The 23,997-nt window shown below is 42.1% G+C and overlaps 1 protein-coding gene across 1 annotated transcript in view; it reads right to left on the reverse strand.

The window, feature by feature from the left end:
• Positions 1-21,354, reverse strand: part of LOC121008820 (sodium channel protein type 2 subunit alpha-like) — a 185,172-nt gene extending 163,818 nt beyond the window's left edge. Inside the window, exon 1 of the mRNA XM_040441516.1 lies at positions 21,254-21,354. The gene's annotated coding sequence lies outside the window, so the exon portion shown is untranslated. The remainder of the gene's footprint in view (positions 1-21,253) is intronic.
• Positions 21,355-23,997: the final 2,643 nt, after the last annotated feature.

A 23,997-nucleotide genomic window follows, 5' to 3' on the forward strand; every position in this document is an offset into this window, starting at 1 on the left:
CTCTTAGATTGTGAGCTTAAACTGGAGATACCGGAGAAAATTCATTCAAATCTAGGATGCAGATACTGAAGCAATGCTTAAAGGCTATGTAAACCTTTGGGGCATTTTTTATTATTGCATTGTACTCATTTTAAGCTAAAAATAATTTTTCGATTGGTCTTTATTACAAATATGGATCTCTTTATTCTGTACAGGGCTGAGATGCTCTAAATAGAGGGATCTGAATTCTCTCTCTGCTCCGGCAGGCTCCTTATCTCTGCTCGCTGACATTATAAACACTCATTATAGCTCAGTTTTTAACTTACGGATAAGAATGTGGCTTAAATAAATGTTTATGACCTCTTAGTAAGTTTAGATAAGGTTTATTAGATGACCAGCGCAAAGTGAAAGTAAAAAAGTACCGACCACACAGCTCGAAAAACAGATAAAGGAAATGTGCCACCAAAAATGTTATCTGCCAGTTAAAATCAGATGATAGCACATGTCCTTTTTTTCGAATCTGTTTTTATTTTCTGTTTGTAGATTTTTTTTTAATTTCCTGAAAATTATTATGGGGGTGGATATATTGCCCGAGTGGTTTTTAGCAGCATTTAGAAAACATTAAGAAAATTGCTTTATGGGAGCCCCATGGTCCATGTATACAATGGTCATGAGGGGACCTCAGTGACTTCTGTGGGAGAGTTTTCTAGGCAGCTCTGTGACCTGTGCAGAGGTGTACAAGGAAGGAATAGATAAACTTTGACAATCATCTAGTGTGAATGATGGTTCCTGTCTTATCTGTACACAGAGATGATATCATTACATGCAGGTTCAGAATGAGTTAACTGCAGTAAAGTGATTTGAACAAACCAAGCCAATTATTAGACATAGTAGCCGGTGCGAAAACTACAGGATTTTTGGTTTTAGTTTAAATATAAAAAGTGACATGGAAAATTGGAAGGAACATCATCAAAAATTATGTAAAAACATGTTAAACATAGAAAAAAGTGATTTAAACAGCAGGTCAATTTCTGATGACGCATTCCCATTGACAGAATGGCTCGATATTTTTAATAAAGACCAATTGAAAAACTGATTTTTAGCCCAAAAGGAGTAAAATTCAATCATAAAAAAATTACCTCTGAATGTGTACTTCCATGATCGTTATGAAAGGGTGTCAAATGGATTATGTGAATAATATGTGGAAGGCTCATCATCAGGAAGAGTGGGAGCAAAATGGCTTACTTGCAGTAGTCCATGACAACTTCTTTTTTTCAGCCTTTCCACTGGAAAAAAAAATGCTTAGCAGCTTATCTGGTGTTCAGAACACAGCTGCACACATACATGGCTGTCCTCAGGGAGTCGCTTGGGTTAAGACCGTCTGAGAAATATCAGACGAGCTTGCCTCTAGAACTGGTGTCTGTCACTGCTGTGCATTTTTATCCTAATGCACCGGGCTACTGTACTGACTATAGGGACGAGGCCCAGGGGCGTTTTTAAGGCTGAGGATTTGTAGAGTACATTGAGAAACATGGTAAGGGGCTCGCAATTACTTGTAGAACCATGCTCAGCGCATATTTAATATTAGTATGTAGGAAGGCTAGGAGACCACAGGCTGGTGGAGCATGGGGATAATTATATCTTATCTATATATAGGAATATATTCTGTGTTCTATGTAATTGAATGAAATTAAAAGCTATTTCTTATCATATTTAGATAATCTTGCCGTGCATAGTATGTCTGTGTATTAGATTGACAGTTGTAAAACCACTGGGACCGCCACCAGCAGTCATAGACCATACAAGGAAATTTCCTGGTGGGCCGATGCCCAGGGATGAGCCCAACTGGGTGCATAATGATCTGATGCTTTCAGCCTTAATTAATGCTAGGAGCATCAGGTATTTATGCACCTGGCTGGCGGCGGCAGGGCCCCTCCTGAATTCAACGGTATCGCCATTCTCACGAAGGTGATACAGTTGAATATTGCAGTGGGCGCAGTATTTTGTGCTGCACTGTAGTATTTGGTTCTGCTGGGGCGGTATTTTGCGCTGCACTAGGGTATTGTTGGTTTTGCCTTCTGTTACTTTAGACCAGGGCTGGCCAACCTGTGGTTCTCCAGCTGTTCTAAAACTACAACTCCCACCATGCCCTGCTGTAGGCTGATAGCTGTAGGCAGGCTGGGCATGCTGGGAGTTGTAGTTTTGCAACAGCTGGAGAGCCGCAGGTTGGCCATGCCTGCTTTAGACCCTCCTACAACATGGGGCCACTTTTAGTTTTTTCTCTAGGGCCACTCTAATTTCCAGTCTGCCCCTGGTACAGGATCAAATATGGGCTCAGAGAAATGGTAAAGGTACCAGGTATGGAAACACATACCTATACTTGGCACTGAGGCCAAGGGGCCTAATAACCTGACTGATGGGACAGCCACCTACACTTCTAGGAATGGTATAACCTTGATTTTTATTCAGCAGTCATTTGTCTAATACCTTTAAGGCCTTCTATACACGAACGTATCTGTTCCGTTCCGCAATTTGCGGTCCCCAATGCACGGAGAACGTTTGTGCGGCCTCTGGGACGGATCCAGACCCATTCAACTTGAATGGGTCCGAGATCCGCCCATTCCGCAAAAAGATAGAGCAAGTTCTATCTTTTTGCGGAACGGAAGTATGGAAAGGAACTTCACAGAATCACTCCGTAGTGCTTCTGTAGGGTTCCGTTCCGTGCTTCCGTTCCGCATTTCTGGATTTGCGGACCCATTCAAGTGAATGGGTCCGCATCCGTGATGCGGAATGCAAATGGTGTCTGTTTATTGCGGATCCGTATATATGCGGTCCGCAATATGGAAACGGAACACATACATTTATGTTCAGGAGGCTTTAAGCAAATACATCAGAAAAATCCATATGGTGCTCAGGCAATAAGACACAGATAATCTCAATAGAGTTGAATAACAAGGCCAAGCAATGTGCATGACCATCAAAGCTCCATTTAAAGGGGATGTCCAGGCTACAGATATTGTTGACTTATCTTCAGGATAGGTTATCAATATCAGATCGGCGGGGGTCCGACACCCAACACCCCCGTAGATCAGCTGTTTCAGGTAGCCGCAGTGCTAGAAATTATACAGGATACAGAGCAGTAGCAGAAGGTTCCATACACCTCATTTCAGGGAGGTTTTCATTTTTTTTCTTTCACAAACTTTTTATGTCATTTTCCAAACATATGCAGTATCTGCACACTTTGCTCTATGGTGTGGAGGACTGGGCTCATTACCCTGCCCCAAATTATCATATTTATGTATATGATTAAAGGGATTCTGTCACCACCTATAAGCCCTGTGAGCTAAACCTATGCTCATGTCCAAGGTAGCATTCTGATTTCTAAGGTGGCCTTATAAAAGCTATTTGTGGCTTTATTCTGCGGAAAAACTGGTTTTACTAACCTCTCAATCATTGAATTAAGGTGCCCAAGCAGGGGAGGTCTGTGGATGCATGGTGCCCGGCCGCACGCATCGCCGTTCGTGCCCAGCGCCGCCTTCTACTCCTCAGTGCCGCCTCTCCCTTTCCCTCCCTCCCCCTCCTCCAGCTTTGAGATCCCGCGCGTGCGCACAGGCTCAGCCTGATGCGCCATTGCGGACTGCTGGCATCGGTTTCTTCTTGCACTGTGCGCACGCGCCGAGAAGGGGACACTGCTACAGGTTGCCGGAATGGTTTACTGCGAGTAAACTAGAGATGGGAAGTTCGGATCTTTCACATGAATCGGTTCATTCGCTGAGCTGACAAGAAGCAAGTGAACCGAAGCTTAGGTTGCGCAATGCTTCGCTGAGTCGGCTCTTGGTCTGAGTCAGGAAGTTTATTCATTAAAACCCTGTGTGTAATTATCTACCCCACTGTAGGAAAAAAACAAGCATCCAGGGGGTGTAAATTTAACACTGGGGTAAATAATATAATTAAAATGGAGGGTTAAATGTGTAAATGTATTTTAAAAAAATACATCTCTCTCAATAGTTCTATAGCTACTGAATGAGACAGAAGAAGGGATGCCTTTCACATATATATCTCCTTGAGGAGCCAATTTGACCCTAAAGGGTTAATTCAACCTGTAATCTAAACTCTGTGTCCTGTCACTTCTCTTATCTCTCTGCTCTGCTATCTGACTGAGATAAACCTTTCCGGGATATATTGTTTCACATGGGGTGTCAGGGAGCCGCTATCTAATAGCGGGAGACTCCCTGAACCTCCGGGAGACTTGAGATCCCTGCAGTCCACACTGGGTAGTGCTTTTATAATTATGACAAATCCCAACACAACAGCTGCTGACAGCAGTAAAAACAACATGGATTCTACATGTATTGAATCCACCAAGACAGAGATTTTGGAGGGTGACAAATTCAATCATCATTTGAATTTAATTCAATATCAATTGCTGTAATCTGGGTGGGACACAATGGTGGAGATTTATCAAACTAGTGTAAAGTAGAACTGGCTGAGTTGCCCATAGCAACCAATCAGATTCCCCCTTTCATTTCTCACAGCTCCTTTGGAAAATGAAAGTTGGAATCTGATTGGTTGCTATGGGCAACTAAGCCACTTCTACTTTACACCAGTTTGATAAATCTCCCCCAATAGCTTTATCATAGGTAAAGTTGAATTTAGACGTAGTGAGCTAAAGCCAATTGTCAGGAAGGAAGCATTACTTCCCGAAAGTCAGCTGCTCATTAAGAGGAGGTTAAGCGGTCGCTTTTGAGATAGCTCGTCCTCATACCGCTGTTTAGACCGCACAATCTGCTGCCCAGAAAGGATAATTTAGGTCTTAGCACTAACGATCATTTCACCAAATGGACGAGCGTTTCGCTCATTCATTGGGTGATCCGCTGCACTTTTACACGGGCAGATTGTTCCCTATAATCTGTCCGATTATCTCCCCGTGTAAATCCACCTTAAGTCTGACATCTTGATTGGACTGGCATCAATAAAGTTAGTGGCATCTCTACTATCCAGCAAGGCCTTAAGTTACCCAAACAAACAGCATTATATTGTAGACCCTGAAGATATCTGGGCACCATGAGACAATGGCGGAGAAGAACATAGTGACCTAAAGCACCAAGCAAAAAACCCTGGTGCTAGTGACACCAATCCCCGGTGATGACAAGGACTGATCCAAGTGATTTCAGCCCATATAGCATTGCTGAATATACTGGTGCCATAAAATGCTCAAAAATAAAATTATTTTGTAATCTGGCGTCATCCATACATGCTATAGGGAAAAAGTGATAAATATGTCCATAGCTTTACTATGACCACAGTTAGGTTCATTCAGCTCTATGCCCTGTGCACTCCTTAGCATGTTTGCAGTCTCAGACCGAGCTCTCACAAAATACATCTGGTCAGAAAGCATCACCCAGACATCAGCGTGGCCTTTAATCATGTGATCATTGTGACATTATGATTAAGGCACCATGGCAGGCTGTCACAATGATTGCGTCAAAGCGTATTAGTCAACATTGCAGCCAACACTGTCCTCTCCATATCAGGAATAGGGCTGGCTGTAATTTCAAGTACAAAAATTCTTTTCAAAAATGTGTATCTCTCCCCACATCTCCAGACATGCAATTCTACAATAGTCCAAAAGACTAAAAACATAAAAGAAACAATGTCAAGGAGAGAAAACAAGAACATATAACTAATCATGGAGGAGAAAAAAACTCCTGGCCATTGAATAGGTGGGATGCAACAAAAGCCGATAAGTAACACGGAAAGCAGTTTTATAATCGTCCCCTCATTCAAATATCCAAAGTATCAAGGAAGCCGTTGTTTGATACATACTCACCCCGGTTCTTTCTCATCTGTAATAATGGATAATGACTTAGCGGATTTCACTATATCAGGAGAGCTGACCAATCAGTTGAATTATCAAATTAAGGCAGCATCAATGAATAAAAACGAAGCCATTAGAGTGGCCCTGGGGAAGAAGCTTATGCATACAATATATCTGAAAAGGTTTCGGGCATTTAAGGGGTTCTTAGATTTAAGCCAATAAGGTAATAGTAATGAAGCGTTAATTGTCTTCACAGTCTCTGACGTTTCGTTTAAGTACTGAACTCTAATTGTGGGCACAGTACCAAAGACAATGGAGTATGCAGGGTAGAGGTAGACCATGATGCTGTTATGAACCCCTTGAAGATATGGTGCCCAAACATAGTTGGTCCAATTTCCTTTGCTAACGGTTTTGTTGCTGTGAACCTGTGCAGGACTCCACTCTCAGAGGAACCATGTGGTTACCAAACGAAGGGGTGGGCAAAAAGGTGTGGAGGAAAACTGACACCAGGCCCGTCTGTCCTAGGTGGCAGAACCAAAGCACCATAATAGGGTGTCAATTTCAATTTTTGCTGTTAGGATGCCTTTCTTCAGTGTATGGCACTCTCCAAAGGCGCAGACTTGGAGAGAGAATATACAAAGATAAATCCATGCAGTTGCCATTAGTCAGACCCCAACACTCAAAGAGCACATTGTTGCCGAATACAGTGAAAAATCTTCAAACCCACATCTCTTTGAGAAGACCATCCCCTTATTTGAACCAGATTCCCTGTGACAGATTTTCAGTTCCACCATATATTCTTGCCAGCCACCTTGAAGATCACTTTGCAGTGAAATTTTGGGTGGTCATCTTGAAGAGGTTTCACTTTAGTAAGCATCCAAACATCTGCAGTAACTCTTTGAGAAGGTAACATGACTAACAAAAATCAACCACATTTTCTACTACAGATGTCTTAAAGCAGATAATGCATGTGTGATAAAAAGTAATGTCATATCACCAGGATATGTTATCACTCTCTAATTGTAGGGGATATAACTGCCAAGCACCCACACAGAGCCTCAGAATGAGTTGTAGTGCTAATGAAAAATAATCTGTCACCCGGTTTGGGTCCTCTAAACAGCCAACACGTCATTATACATCTGGAGTATAGGGTCCAAAACCGGCTCATAACAAAATCATCCATCCCTGCAGACAATGGTGGATGAAACTCAATCTTACCAAAAGATTCCGGGACTCTTTTGCATCACAATTGGTCACACGCACACTGAGCCAATGACGCCAAGAAAGATATACCCCACTTCACTGTGCACGTGCCGGATGCACAGTGCATGCATAATGAAGCAAGCTGTATCAGAGCAATGTGAATGGGACCAATGCTGCTGATGAAGACTCCCAGACTCCTGGTAAGTTCAAGCTTAATTTACTGTTCTTTGCAAGGATGGTTAGGTTTGCTATGGGAAGGCATGGGACTCTATATCCCTGCTGCATAATGGCTGGCCTATGGTTTAGAGGCCCCAAACCTGGTGACAGGTTGCCTTAAATACTGTTACTCTTCCTCATTTTTTATCCTGTACAGAGCAGTACTCCTGTCCACCAAGGAACTGCAACAATGCCCATTTTACTTAAAAGTTCTCAGGATCTGTGGTTTCAGAGGTCTGACCCACTTGGGTCTTAATGTATCCTAGCAATATGCCATAAAATAAGATGACAATTGACAATACCTCTATAAACCATGATTCCTATAAACACACATTAAAGAATGAAGGTGGATAATACACTGACCAAAAATATAAACACAACACTTTCGGTTTTGCTCCCATTTTGCATGAGCTGAACTCAAAGATCTGAAACATTTTCTACATACACAAAAGACCCATTACTCTCAAATATTGTTCACAAATCTGTCTAAATCAGTGTTAGTGAGCACTTCTCCTTTGCCGAGATAATCCATCCCACCTCACAGGTGTGGCATATCAAGGTGCTGATTAGACAGCATGAATATTGCACAGGTGTGCCTTAGACTGCCCACAATAAAAGACCACTCTGAAATGTGCAGTTTGATCACACAGCACAATGCCACAGATGTCACAACGTTTGAGGGAGCGTGCAATTTGCATGCTGACTGCAGGAATGTCTACCAGAGCTGTTGCCCGTGCAATAAATGTTCATTTCTCTACCATAAGCCGTCTCTAAAGGCGTTTCAGAGAATTTGGCAGTACATCCAACCGGCCTCCTAACCGCAGACCACGTGTAACCACACCAGCCCAGGACCTCCACATCCAGCATGTTCACCTCCATGATCGTCTGAGACCAGCCACCCGGACAGCTGCAGCAACAATCGGTTTGCATAACCAAAGAATTTCTGCACAAACTGTCAGAAACCGTCTCAGGGAAGCTCATCTGCATGCTCGTCGTTCTCATTGGGGTCTGGAACTGGCTGCAGTTCATCGTCGTGACCGACTTGAGTGGGTAAATGCTCACATTTAATGGCGTCTGGCACATTGGAGAGGCGTTCTGTTCACGGATGAGTCCCGGTTTTTACTGTTCAGGGCAGATGGCAGACAGCATGTGTGGCGTTGTGTGGGTGAGCAGTTTGCTGACTTCAATGTTATGGATCGAGTGGCCCATGGTGGAGGTGGGGTTATGGTATGGGAAGGCGTATGTTATGGACAACGAACACAGGTGCATTTTATTGATGGCATTTTGAATGCACAGAGATACAGTGATGAGATCCTGAGGCCCATTGTTGTGCCATTCATCCACGACCATCCCCTCATGTTGCAGCATGATAATGCACAGTCCCATAATGCAAGGATCTGTACACAATTCCTGGAAGCTAAAAACATCCCAGTTCTTGCATGGCCAGCATACTCACCGGACATGTCACCCATTGAGCATCTTTGGGATGCTCTGGATCGGCGTATACGACAGCGTGTTCCAGTTCCTGCCAATATTCTGCAAATTTGCACAGCTATTGAAGAGGAGTGGACCAACATTCCAGAGGCCACAATCCACAACCTGATCAACTCTATGCGACGGAGATGTGTTGCACTGCATGAGGCAAATGGTGGCCACACCAGATACTGACTGGCTTTCTGAACCTCCCCAGTAAGGCAAATCTGTGCATATTTCAGAGTGGCCTTTTATTGTGGTCAGCACCTTGATATGCCACACCTGTGAGGTGGAATGGATTATCTCAGCAAAGGAGATAACACAGATTTAGACAGATTTGTGAACAATATTTGAGAGTAATGGGTCTTTTGTGTAGGTAGAAAATGTTTCAGATCTTTGAGTTCAGCAAAACCGAAAGTGTTGCGTTTATATTTTTGGTCAGTGTATATTGCTAATAAAATAATAGTAACAATAATAATAATAATAATAACAACAATAAGATGATAATGATGATGATGCTAATAAAACATTTTGCATTTGCCACAGTGGATCTAAAATTAAAGACTTGCTGTGAAAGTCCTCATGTTTAGTGTGAGCTACTATATTAGCATGCAAAATCCTGTTTTTAAGCAGGCCTCATAATGCAATGTTCACTCTGCTTCCATAGCAGATTTTAATAGTCCTCAGTATCTGCCCAAGTCACCTACAGAGCAGTCTCTATCAAAGAGAACCTGTCAGGAGAGTCATGTATTCAAAACCAGGGTTAACAGGAAATCTCGACAGGTTCTCCCTTTACAAACATATATATGTTTTACTCTAAAACACTGAACAAATGTTCCAGGAACAGGTAGAAGAGCCATGGAGGGATGTCTCCCCACTGGCTTCTCCCATATATTGTTGGGAAGTGGCCACGTGACTCTCCTCTCCGTTCCTAGCTCGTTTATAAAGAAGTAGCCTTTCAGCAGTGCCGGCGTCAGCACATGGCATAGCCGGGCAAGTGCTGGGGCCCACTGCTCTTGGGGGACCCACTGCCACTTGTGTAGCTATAAAGGTCACAGTGGTTGCAGTTGCAACCAGGCCCCTAAGCCAGGGGGGCCCACAGGCTGTTGCGCTGTATTTTTCACTTTATAAGACGCAGCTTGTCTTATAAAGGAAATACTAGTGAGCACTTCCATTATAGTCTGCAGGAGGTGGGGGAGTGAAGCACTGTGAGTGCTGTACTCACCTCTCCTCCCTGGTCTCCTCCGGACCGCACTATGACCTGAAGTTGCAAGCAGTCAGGTGACTGTGCAGCCGGGGCCCAGAGAAGACGAGGGAGCGCAACTGCAGGGGAGAATGCCGTATCGGGAGAGTGTAAGCATAGCAGGGGAGGTAAGTTAATTTATTTGTTTTAAAGTCTGAGGTCTGATATGGGGGCCCCACCTCATAAGTAGTCCTGATCTGAGGTCTCACATGAAGGTCTAAAGGGTATCTGATATGGGGATTGGGTCTGACATGGAGTCCTAATCTGAGGTCTGATATGGGGGTCTGACATGGAAGTCTATAGGGGGTCTGATCTGAGGTCTGATATTGGGGGGTATAACATGAAAGTCTGATGGGGGGTCCCGTGAGGTTTGATATGGGGGTCTGATCTGAGGATCTGTTATGGGGGTATGATTTTCTCATATGTACTGACGCACACTAATCCTCCCAACCCCACATATAAGGAGAGAAGGGAATACGCTGCTACCAGACACTTCTAGCGGCAACTTATTTCCTAATCCATACGGGATGAGTTGGGAGACCCCCATACACATGGGTGGTCTTGGCTGTTGTAGACTAAACCTTTAGATCAACGTAGGAATCACACTGACAAGGGACAGGGTCATTGATACATAATCTGCAATCCATACTGCATGTAAGAAAGTCAGCATGGCGGTTATTAGAAGCTGACCAGACAACATAACCATTCAAGATATCTAAATGGGTTTTTCCAGGAATCCTGTAATCTTCAAACAGTGTGACTCAAACAGCCACCTTCTGTGGAGAATCTCCAGAGTCTCCACCAGCTGTCAATTCAGCAAATTAACCATGTTATCCCCTGCGTGCAACTAAGTTCAAAGACTATGCATTGATGATCTATCCTTCTGAGAAGCCATCAATATGTGATCCATGAAGGACTGACCCCTGGCCCCCAATATTCTGCATTCAAGTGAATAGGGCTGAGGTGTCAGGGACAGTCGCATGTCTGGATAACAGGGAAAAGGGTCACAGTCCCTTTCTTCTTCTGATAGATGGGGGTTCAGAATGTCAGATAGGCCATCAATGTTTACAGGGACTTTTCAGCTTCTGAAACTTTTAAACATACACCTGCACCATGTTGCACTTGTTAAAAAAAAACTCATACTTACCTGCTCCCTGCCTCTCCTTTCTAGATCCTTGGCTCCTTTCAGTGGTCTTCCGATCCCCATACCATAAATTCCCGATGGACGGGGTCATGTGCACCGCTGCAGCCAGTGACTGACCCAGTAGTGACATGCTGCTATGGCCAGTCATTGACTGCAGGAGGGCACGTGACCTATACAGGCCGGAGAGTGGAAGACCACTGAGGGGAGCCAGGGAACCAGAATGGATGGTCGGGAGAAAGACAGTATGAGTTTTGATACAATACGGTGCATGAGTCCTTTCAACATAAAGTATGGACAATCCCTTTAGGGCAGGCATCCTCAAACTGCGGCCCTCCAGCTGTTGCAAAACTACAACTCCCAGCATGCCCAAACAGCTTACAGGTATCAGCCTACAGCAGGGCATTGTGGTAGTTTTGCAACAGCTGGAGGGCCGCAGTTTGAGGATGCCTGCTTTGAGGGCTCATGCACAGGAACATATTTTTTTTCATTTCTATGCTGTTTTTTTTGCATTCCCTATGTGGATCAATTTCACTTCAATAGGGCCACATAACAAACAAAATATGCTCCTTGTAACATCTCTCGTATTCGCGCTTTCCTCACCTCTGAGTCAACTAAAATACCAGTACAGGCAGGTAGTTTGGAATCCAAATGCGTAAAAATGCCCTGTGAAATCCTAAAAGCACTCATTGGAATTTGGGCCCCTTTGCGCACCTAGGGTGCAAAAAAGTGTCACACATGTGGTATCGCCGTACTCAGAAGAAGTAGGGCAATGTGTTTTGGGGTGTATTTTTACATATACCCATGCTGGGTGAGATAAATATCTCTGTAAAAGACAACTTTTCCCATTTTTTTTTATACAAAGTTGTCATTTTACAGAGATATTTCTCACACACAGTATGGGTATATGTAAAAATACACCCCAAAACACATTGCCCTACTTCTCCTGAGTACAGCGATACCACATGTGTGACACTTTTTTGCAGCCTAGGTGCGTAAAGGGGCCGAAAGTCCAACGAGTACCTTTAGGCTTTACAGGGTTGCTCACAATTTAGCCCCGCCCAAATTTTTTGCCACAAGTTAGCGGAAAATGTTTTTTTTTTTTTTTTTCTCTTACACAGTCTCATATTCCACTAACTTGTGACAAAAAAATAAAATTTTACATGAACTCGCCATGCCCCTCACGAAATACCTTGGGGTGTCTTCTTTCCAAAATGGGGTCACATGAGGAGTATTTATACTGCCCTGGCATTTTAGGCGCCCTAAAGCGTGAGAAGAAGTATGGAATATTAATGTCTAAAAAATTTTACGCATTTGGATTCCGTGAGGGGTATGGTGAGTTCATGTGAGATTTTATTTTTTGTCACAAGTTAGTGGAATATGAGACTTTGTAAGAAAAAAAAAAAATAATAACTATTTCCGCTAACTTGTGCCAAAAAAAAAAAATCTTCTATGAACTCGCCATGCCCCTCAAAAGTGATCTTTATAGCGCCGCAGCGATTTTACGGTGTTTTTGCATTGATCAGAAAAAAATATATTTCTGTCACTGCGGTGGGGTGGACTGAACGCAAGTGTGCGCACAAGATCAGGCCTGAACGGGCGAACACTGCGTTTTTTGTAGAGCCTATAGAACATGTCCTATTTTTGTCCGCAATTGCGGACAAGAAAAGGCATTTTCTATATAGTTCTGGCAATGTGCGGATCTGCAAAATGCGGAAAGCACATTGCCGGTGTCCGTGTTTTGCGGATACGCTGCGTCCGTGTTTTGCGGGTGATCAATGACAGGGGGTGATCAGGGAGTCTATATGGGGTGATCAGGGGTTAATAAGGGGTTAATAAATGATCGCTGCTGGCAGGCTGTAGATCATCTTATTAGCTGCGCGTCGCTGTGAACGCGCGCAAGTTCGCGAGATGACGCGTAGATGCGTCAACGAGGAATAACCCGGCCGCCCGCAGGACGCATCCCTGCGTTAGGCGGTCGGGAGCTGGTTAAAATACTAACAACAACTACATACAAGGCCGTTCACAACCTGTCCCCTCCTTACATCTCTGACCTGCTTTCTCTATATAACCCCTCATGTAATCTTAGATCCTCACAGGACCTCCTCTTCAGTTCTCCTCTCATCTGTTCTTCACACAATCGACTACAAGATTTCTCCCGTGCCTCTCCCCTACTCTGGAACGCACTACCCCAACACATCAGGCTCTCCCCCAACATCCAAACCTTCAAGAGTAACCTGCAAACCCACCTTTTCAGGAAAGCCTACCATCTGCAATGAGCATGCTGCCACCACAGGCAAATGAGCAATCTATACCCTCACCTACTGTGTTCTCCCCTTCCTTTATAGATTGTAAGCTCTTGTGGGCAGGGTCCTCTATTCCTCTCTACCAGTCTGTTAATAGTTTCTAGTTTACTGTGTTTTTTATTTCTGTCTAACCCCAGATGGATGTAATGCGCTATGGAATTAATGGTGCTTTAAAATAAATAATAATAGTAATAATTCAGTTTCCGTATGTCCGCATGGCCGTGCCACAAAATAATAGAACATGTCCTTTTATTGTCCGTATTATGGACAAGGATAGGACTGTTACATTATGGACTGGACGTTCCGCAAAATGTGGAATGCACACGGCCGGTATCTATGATTTAAGGATCCGCAATTTGCGGGCCACAAAACAGGCAACGGTGGTGTGCATGAGCCCTAATGCAAATCCCAGAAAATAAATCTCTAATTCTTGCCCTAAACTCAAATGATAAAATGGCATACCAGAGGCTCTGAATGACATTGATCCTAGTGCTGAAGGGGTTAAACAATTGAGATCAAGCGTTTTTCTAATGTTGGTGATTCACAATTCTAGGGGAATGTAGCTGTCAATTACTTACTGTCCTGTCATAGGCCGCTCAACCAGACGCTCCTGAAAATACTGCATATGCCACAGTGAGAGAAGTGCTCCCTGCTAGGAATGAGCGAACCCGAACTGCAAAGTTTGGGTTCGTATCGAACTTTGCGAGTTCGGGTACCCGGACCCAAACCCGGACCATTTCACTGAAGTCTGAGTTCGGGTTCAGTGTTTGGGTGATTTTATTATTTTCCATTATAACATGGTTATAGCGGAAAATAATAGCATTCTTAAGACAGAATGCAAAAGAATATGGCCATTTAGGGGTAAAAACAAAAAGTACAACAACTCAAATCATCCACTTGATCGTGCTGCCTTCTAACTTATTTCAGAAGGACCTGCGATGATGTCACCACGCTCACCACGTGGTGAGCGTGTTGACTTTATCGCAGGTCCTTTGGTAGGTCCTGCTGAAAGAAGATAGAAGACACTGTGGCAGCGAGATCAAGTGGATGAGGAGAGTTGTTTCTTTTTTTTTACCCGTAAATGACCATATTCTTTTGCATTCTGTCTTAAGAATGCTATAATTTTCTGCTATAACCATGTTATAACGGAAAATAATAAAGTGAAGTTTGGGTCCCAATTGACTTCAATGGGGTTCGGGGTCAAGTTTGGGTCAAGTTTGGGTCCCAAACCCGGCGAACCCTATCTTCGGCTCATCCTTACTCACTGCCTATTATATATATACACGTGTATAAGCCAAAGAGCGTTAATCGTTAAGGTCTCCTTGAAGTGCAGCTATTAATGGGGTAATTTATCAAACTGGTGTAAAGTAGAACTGGCTTAGTTGCCCATAGCAACCAATCAGATTCCACCTTTCATTTTCCAAAGCAGCTGTCAACAATGAAAGGTGGAATCTGATTGGTTGCTATGGGCAACTGAGCCAGTTCTACTTTACACCAGTTATATAAATTACCTCATAAGACTTTCATCCTCCTTTGTGACTCCTGGATTATTCCATACATTGCATAATCCATATTTTTAGGATTTAAATATAATGTATTACGAATAATCCCAATTAGCAAATTAAAATTAAGTTGATGACATGTATTAAGTAATGAAACAATTCTTAAATTCTTGCGGTGGCAGCAAATATTTATTTCTATGGGCACCACGACTGCAGATTTATCCAGATACTATGGTGTTTCTTGAGTGGATATGTGAACTAATTAATCATAGAAGCACTCCCACAATAAATGTATTCTCTGACCTGTTAGAAAGTTACATGATGTAAACTTTAGTGAATCTTCTTACCACTGACTGTATTTGTGAGTTAAAACCTCCCTTCTGATCCTCAGCTGTGTCATGTGACCAGCTCTCTGACTTTCCAAATAACACAGCTTCTCATGTGTGGACAGGAAGTCAATTTCTCTATGTATTCTATGTCAGTCTCATAGGGATGAATAGACAAATAACTGAGTTCCTTGTCAATTGGAAATCATAGTGTTGGTCACATAACACAGCCGAGGATCAGAAGGGAGGTTATAACTCGCAAATACAGTCACTGGTAAGAAGAGTTTATATCATGTACCTTTCTAACAGGTCAGAGAATAAATATTTTTGTGGGAGTGCTTCTTTAAGTAACTATTAGATGTTGTACATATGTACGGTATGAGAAGAACTGAAGCTAACCTTATTATATTACCCTTTCTATGTGAAATATCAGATAACAAAATGTGTTTAATAAAATAAATGAATAAAAAGATAAAAACAGACCAAAAACTGTAAGATAACATGAAAACATATCATATTCCACTTGACATAAACTCTTTGTGGTGCTGATCTGTTTCCAGATATTCACCCACTAAAGGTAATTTCCCACAAGCCTTTCATCCATATCACGTATAGTTCATATTGAAGAGCCAATAAGGATTTCTCCAGGAACACAACATTTCTGACCCTTGTTTAAGATAAACTATTACTAGCCAATTGGTGGGGATCTGACCTCCAGGACCCGTGTTAATCAGCTGATTACCTTTTCCCTTTATTTACCAGGCACAGCTAAATATGTTTCCTAGAGGTTGTCTCTGGTATTACAGCTTAGGGCAGTTTGGTCCCATTCTGAGAATTGGACTGAGTTCCAAATACTAAGCACAGTCACCATCAGAAGTGCGGAGCTGTGTCTGGTAACTGGCGAAGGGGGCGCGGCACTTGCTGCATAGCGCCAGAAACTGCTATCAGTTGATTGGCTGCGGTGCTGGGAGGTGGGCCCTCTCCAATTTTGTTTTGTTGGCCTATTCTATGGATAGACTGTCAATTTTTCGGACTTGGAGGACCACTTTAATATTTTCACATGGCCGTATAAAATACAGTTACATATGAAATATGGCCACAAAATACCCAATAAACTTCCAATAAAGTGCATTAGAAATATGAAAGCCAAAGGAAGATAATTTAATGAAAAATTATTTCGCCAACATTAATCTAATGGCCGGCCATAGACCAGATAACCGATAGATCTCTGTCTTGATCCCTCCTATACATAGGCATGCTTGGCTCAGCTCAAATGGGAGAGGGAAGAAAGGTGCTGCCAAATACTTTTGATAGGCAATTTTGCTCTCCCTGAGAACAAAAGGATCAAGATTTTAATTCAAAATGCTCAACCCTTCTCTACCCTTAATGGCAGATGTTGGTGGAAAATCTGAAGGGAACATAAACATTAGATGGTGGGTTTGGATTATAATGACATACAAGATAAAGGTGTGTGTACGTGCGTTTCTCAACAACATATATGCATTGTTCAAGGGATACTCTTTCTCATTATGGAGAGCCCCTAGAATGCTGAGTAATTCTGCGCAGAATTGTAGGCCGGGCGATGCCCCTATTATGCCGAGTTCATGTGCGCAGTATTGTAAGCCAGGCGATGCCCTTCTGGTTTTCTGGGAAAGATATTCAAATTAGCTTTCCTAAACCTATTTGATTCCGGCAGATGTTTTACATGATAATTTGGATATATTTTACCCAGAAATCCAGAGGAGCCTGCCTAGCCTACAATAGTCATCACATATATCAACTGGTCTCCATAATAGAAATATTACCCACACAGAGGTTTCTCCTAAGGCCTGCAACTAGACATGTTGTTTTCGTTTGCTTTTCTCTAATAAAGGACTAGTTGCAAGTGTGAGGCTGGTTTAGCTATTTTTGTAGCATCTCTGCCAATCTGCTGTGTGAATATAATGCAGCGCTTGTATTGTTGCTGTGTCCACCTTTTACCTAATAGATATAATTATAGCTCCTGCTGTCTCACTTCAGTGGGACGGTTCCTTCCTATTCACCAGAGGATACATCATCAGTATAGCAAAAACAGAGGACACTAATTTTATTTCACCATTTTTGACCAACTTCAGATGAACCAGAGAAAGCTCTAAAATAGTATTCAAATGAAAGTGAGACAAAATAAAATTACAACAGCCCACAAAAAATATATCTCTCTCAACAAAACATGAAAGCTAGCTCTCTCTTTTAAAAAAAAAAAAAAAATAGAAGAGAACAAGAATGTCTCTAGAGAAACTTGTCTTACTTGGTTGACTGGCCTTGTGGGGTTCTCTTTGGGGTGCTCTTCATCATTAGGGAGACCAAAAAATATGCATGAATATTGTATGGCAGGCAACACTACTCTTGGTTTCTAGGAATATAATCGCATATCTTAATTCTTCTGGCATTAGATAGGTTTCTTTTTTTGCTTTCTGGGAAAGATATTCAAATGAGCTTTTCTTCCAAAACAGAAAAGAATGCTAATCTTTTCATCTCTTTCTCTCACTCTCCTTCTCTCTATCTCTCTCTCATTGGTTCGCCCTCTCTCGTGTTGGTTCGCCCTCTCTCGTGTTGGTTCGCCCTCTCTCATGTTGGCTCACCCAAAATGATTCACAAAAAAATTGGTTTCGTCTGAATCTGAACTTTTTGAGAAGAACCAGTTTGCTCATCCTGACATGCATGCCACATGATAGATTCTGGGGAACGTTTTATCATAAGGCCTCATGCACACGGGTGTTGCCCGACTGTGCCCGTATTGCCGCCCACATACAGCTTGAATGGGTCCACAATCCCGAAGGTCCGGTGCGGAACAGAGTGCTTTTGTGGGGTTGCTCTCCGTGCCTCCGCACCGCAAAAATGCATGCACTAGTTTCTTGCAGTCCGGACAGATCACACATTCAAGTTGAATGGGTCTGGATCTGTCTGCAGGATCCGCACGGATGTTGCAAATTGCGGTCCCCAATGCAGGAATGGCCAATCAACTTCCGTTTGCATGAGGCCTAACTTTGTGTTATGTTGTTCCTCTGTTATTTCTCTAGAAATGTATGAATTCTTCTTGTCAAAAGTGTCACTGTACAGTCTGACACTTTCAGGACTAATTATACGGTGTCAGGCCTCTTTCACACATAAGTCAATCATGGACATGGGCTGTCTGTGGTCTCCACTGACACACTCCAATGTGTGCATTTACACTTCAGTGGCTTTCCATGAACTGTGGGTCAGTAGTGACACCAGGGAAGCGCGTCCTATTTTTGTCTGTGATTACAGATCCCTTATCCATATTATGGGTCCATGAAAAGCACTGATATAACACGGATGCCATCCATGTTCTTTCAGTGATTTTCACAGACCATTGGGAGGAGATGTGCTGGATACTAATTTTCATCCTAGCAGTGTCCGTGGAAAATGGATGACACACGGGGGGCAAAAAATGGACACATGGACCAAACACGGATCCTTGTCATGGACATCTTCACGGATGAACCACTGACCAACCTGTCATGGATGTCACCACGAACGTGTTATAGAGACCTCAGTGTATACAGGAACACCCCCAACTGGTAGCTTCCAGTCATCCATTCAGTCATATATTTCTAGGAGGAATAACAGAGGAACTGCAAAATGTATAGTTCTAAGAAATGATGCTTCAGAATAATTTTTTCATAGGGAATAAACATATGAACTAAAACAGATAAGTCAGGTGAGATGACAGATCCTTCTTAAGTAAAAAAAAAATGTATATTCCATATTGATTTGAAAAATTCTAATATTTGTGAAACTGGGCTTGAACAACTAAATAAAAATGTCATGTATTAGACTTTAACTACAAAGAAATGCATTTTTAGGATAATAAACATTAAAGGAGAATTATATGATCCATAAGGATACTATGTAGAATATCTGCATGAAATTTGCGCCAAAACCGCACATAAACCGGCACTAGTTTTGGTGCATTCGTTGTGCTTTTTTTATGCGTTGTTTTTGCTCGTATTTTCATGAACATTTTCTGTTTATGTTAACAACCCCATTGAAGTCTATGGGGAAAACCACTGTACAGAAGGTGCGGAATCGCACAAACAGTCGGCATGCTGCAGATTTCAAAATCCGCACCACAGGCCAATTTCAGCACGGAAATAAAAAGCAAAGTCTACACTTTGCTTACACTGTATGACGCTCCTTTTTTCCTGTATTACAATCCCCACGGAAAAAAACACACATAATCCGCATCGTGCGCAGGTAGCCTAAAGTGGTAATAACAAAATCACACACTTTTATACGCATTGTGTAAAAATAAATAAAAATAAATCATTTTTTCAATGTATTCAGTGAGACCTGGGTCACCGGTCTTTTGAAGGTATTGCACTGCCCATCTGTTTGTTTGCTGCTCTTTGACTTTTTCTTTTCTAAATCATGAATAAAAACAAGTTTACTTTTTAATGTGTAATATATGTTGCGTCTATAGTGGCTAAAGAGCGACCATGTCATTTGGATTTTTTATTTTTTATTATAAAGGAATAATAATGGTACAAGGAGATATATCAAAAATGAAAAATGCCATTTACTTGATATTTTGTAGCTTTTAACCTGTTCCGTTCCGTTTGATAATGTATAAAAAGCATATGGGCAGTACGGTGGCTCAGTGGTTAGCACTGGTGCCTTGTGCAGCGCTGGGGTCCTAGGTTTGAATCCGGCCAAGGACAACATCTGCATGGAGTTTGTATGTTCTCCCCGTGTTTGTGTGGGTTTCCTCCAATGACGTACTGATAGGGAGGTTAGATTGTGAGCCCCAATGGCGACAGTGTGATGCTAATATCCTTAAAGCGCTGTGGAATATGTCAGTGCATAAAAAAAAAATTATATATTAAAAAATCTTCCTTTTGCCGAAAGATAACATACTGAGTTAGAAATAATGTCTGCTCTGAAATGACATATAAAAAAATAGCATCAAAAGCAGATGCAAAGTTCACTATCTGAAACAGTGCCGGCAGCCGGCGTGCAGTGAGTATCACTTCATCTTGCTCTGTACAGATTGGCAATTTAGACTTAAGAGGAAGGTTAGCCCTGCCACACCCACACTCAGGATGGAAAAACATAAAAAACCTCGAGCGACTTCCCCTCCTGCTAAGGTTACGTTTAATCACTAAAGCTTGATCTGAGTTAAAGGAAGCCCCTCCATCTGCATAGATTACCATTATTTTGCATGATTTTTTTATACAATTAACCTTTCTGCAAAAGATCACAGAACAAAGAGCTGGAATTGTCCGGAATGCAATCAGATCAGAACATAGAACAACGCCCTAGCTAACAAAAAAATATATCTCTAAAAAAGAATAATAATAATAATCACGAAATATACATACTAATTTCAATCATCCTTACTAAGTGTCCTTCAAAAACGGTCTAATAAAAGCAACAAAAACACACACAAAAAATACGTTGAGTTTATTCTAAACTATTATATTTTTTAAACTTATTTGAAGGGGCAGGCATATTTTAAGCATTTAGATTTTTTCGGCTGAATTAAGAGGATGCCATCCGAAAGGCCTCCTGATCCGAGCAAAGGAAATAAAATCTCTTAGGCCTAAAGGATATGTTTTTGCTTCTTTTTCTTTTTTTTTTTTCCAGGAAAATAGCAGCAGTACTAATAAGCCCTGGCTTCCTATAACAGATTTGATCCTGATATGTGATTAGTTTGCTGCAGGGGGGGAGCAGACAGTAAGCAGATACAGTTCGCCTTCTCCTACCTCATGGGCAAAAGATAAGGAAGTAGACATAATTATATGCTGATTGCAAGATTATTAGAAGCAGTGAGGAACGGGGTGGTGTGGAAGGGGGGGGGGGGTAGTAAAATGTTCCAAAATCATCCCTTTAACTTGCTAACAGATACTATGGAGATAGAGAATAGATCGGGGCGTAGAAAAGCTATAAATATCAGGTTGCTGAAAATGATAATAGTAATGCATGTCATGAGGAGCTGCGGACCATGTGTTGCAAGCGAGAAGCAGAAAATGTACTGTAATCTTACCTGATGAGGGATACATTAGATGTTCTAGCATAGGGTAACGTCCCGGGGTTCTTGCCAAGGCAGGTTTTCCGCGGTGAGGCACAGATATGCACAAAGCTGCCACCTTCATTTCATTCTGCTTGCAAAAGAAAAGATAAACCTCTTCTTAATGTTCTCCATCTCCTGTACTGGTGCTTTCTCTATGGTCTGTAAGGCATGAAACTGCAAAGGAAAATAAATATATAAAAATGCATGCAACACCTCAATATGGCAGCTCCATCTACTGGTAAAAGCATAAACAGAATATAGGTAGTCAGATTAGAGACGTGCACAACGCTAGGAGAATGGGAGAAGCGACCCAGAGTTGACATTAGAAATGTGTCCTGAGTAGTTTAGTTCCTCCCTCTGTTCTTAGTAACTCTTCTCCATACGTTTAATGTGAATCCATCTCTGGCATTAAAAAGTTTGACACCATCTACGCAATTTCAATTTCCACGCCAATATTGATGTTCTACAGCCGTTGGCTAAAGCAAGGCGAAAGAGATGGCCGAAACCCCCATAATTCAATGGAGATAAGAGGTGCTGTCGGTGCCGCTTATCTTCTGGATAGCAACAGAAAGAAACAGGGAGAGCCCAACCTTTCAAATTATTCTTAAAAAGCAGAGAGAAGGAAAACCTTTGCAGGGATAGACGCTGGATTTTAGTAGGTGCTCCCGTTTGCCTCCACATTCCTAAAGCGTACTGGTAGGTTAAAGCGATTTTCGGGGAAAATAAATAAAATAAAAAATAAAATATAATAAATATATATATATATATATATATATATATATATATATATATATATAAAAATAGAAAGGATGGGCAGCACTCCAAAATGTAAAATATAAGAAAACTTTATTTACCCCAGTGGGAAATGCGCGACGTTTCGGCTCCAAACCAGAACCTTTCTCAAGCTTGAGAAAGGTTCTGGTTTGGAGCCGAAACGTCGCGCATTTCCCACTGGGGTAAATAAAGTTTTCTTATATTTTACATTTTGGAGTGCTGCCCATCCTCTCTATTTTTGTATTTTTGGATTGATCCATTTTGGGCCTGCTGCACCCGCCAGCTTACATTTTAGGACGGTGCTGCCATTGTTTTTTCATTTTTGTATATATATATGGTCCACAAAGGGCTAAAAATAAAAAGTCAACTCAACCTCTTCGATACTCCACCCTTGCTATTCCTGGCCCTTGCTGGTCCTGGATCCACAGACCAGGTGTGGCCCACGTAGCTGATCCACGACCCACGTTGAGGTGGGTCACCACTATTAGATGAACGGGTCTTTTATGGCATTTTCAGCATTTCAAGCTGGAAACAGGAAGTAAAAAGCAACTGGGACCAGACCAGCATCGGAACAGTAGGGAGCGGGATCAGTGAGGGTAAGGAAATGTAATATTTTTTTTCATATTTTGTGGCTCATTTTTGTATAATTTTTTTTTGTTGTTAATAATTCCCCATTAATTAGCTTCCTATGAAAATAACCCTAGTGTTTGTCTGAGAAAGGCACAATTGACTGTGAGCCCCATGGGGGACAGGGACTAAGTGATAATCTCTACATATGGAGAATGAGAATGTATAAAGGGTTAACCAAATGTCTGGTCGGGGTCTGAAAAGTTCTATTTCATTTCTGAGTGATAATTACCAGACTAAGGCCTCATGCACACGGCCATTGTGCGGCCGTTCCGTGCATTGGGGGGCCGCAATTTGCAGACCCCAATGCATGGGCAACATCCGTGCGGCGGCGGGGACGGATCGAGACCCATTCAACTTGAATGGGTCCGTGATCTGTCAGCACTGTAAAAAAATAGAACATGCTTCCGTGGGGTTCCGTGGCTCCAGTCCGCAACGGAGGTCCGGATTGCGGACCCATTCAATTACTAGGACCACCAGATCAGTGCTGTGCGTACTCTGATAAGGGGAACTGTATGCATATACATATACCAGACATAATATGATAAAGGGGAATAAAACTTGTCATCTACGTCGATTATCTGTCCCTGTGACGTCTCTGCATAATTTTTAAACTGAACGTGACACATAAATAGATAAATATGACGGGAAAACTCTGAAAACATTGAAGCATTGCTTTTAGCATTAAGCAACCAGCAAATATCACTGCACTCTGATTTTATGGGACTGTCTCCCTACTCTGGGACCATATTGCGCGCAGGTATAGTAAAGGCCAGAGGAACAGGTTATTTCTTCTATATCTGTTGGGAAAGACCTTGGGATGTGTCACCAGATGTGTCACTCTGTGTTAACCGGGCGCCATCTGGTGACAGAATCCAAGAAAGCAACTTTAACCATTCATTTCTTTCTTTCTTTCTTTCTTTCTTTCTTTCTTTCTTTCTTTCTTTCTTTCTTTCTTTCTTTCTTTCTTTCTTTCTTTCTTTCTTTCTCATTGAATATCAAAATGGCATTGAAATAATAATAAAAAGAGTGGTTTTACAAGCTTTGATGATACACTCATTGACATAAAAAATAATGTACCTAGACTGAAATATTGGATGGCTGTATAACTCAGCATGCAGTTATGTCCCAGGCAAATATGTAAATAATTTCAGGTGAGGTCTGATTAAACGCTGGCATTTGCCACAAGAGGGCATAAAAGTGCTTCCCTTGCTGCAAGGCTCTCAGAGGCTACTTTTGGGTAGTGTACCTCTTGATGAGAGATTGTTAACATGTCTCTACGACCCACTCGATCATTGGCCGAGTTGACAGACTTT

Source organism: Bufo bufo, chromosome 7, assembly GCF_905171765.1.
Source record: "Bufo bufo chromosome 7, aBufBuf1.1, whole genome shotgun sequence".
NCBI classification, from domain to species: domain Eukaryota; kingdom Metazoa; phylum Chordata; class Amphibia; order Anura; family Bufonidae; genus Bufo; species Bufo bufo.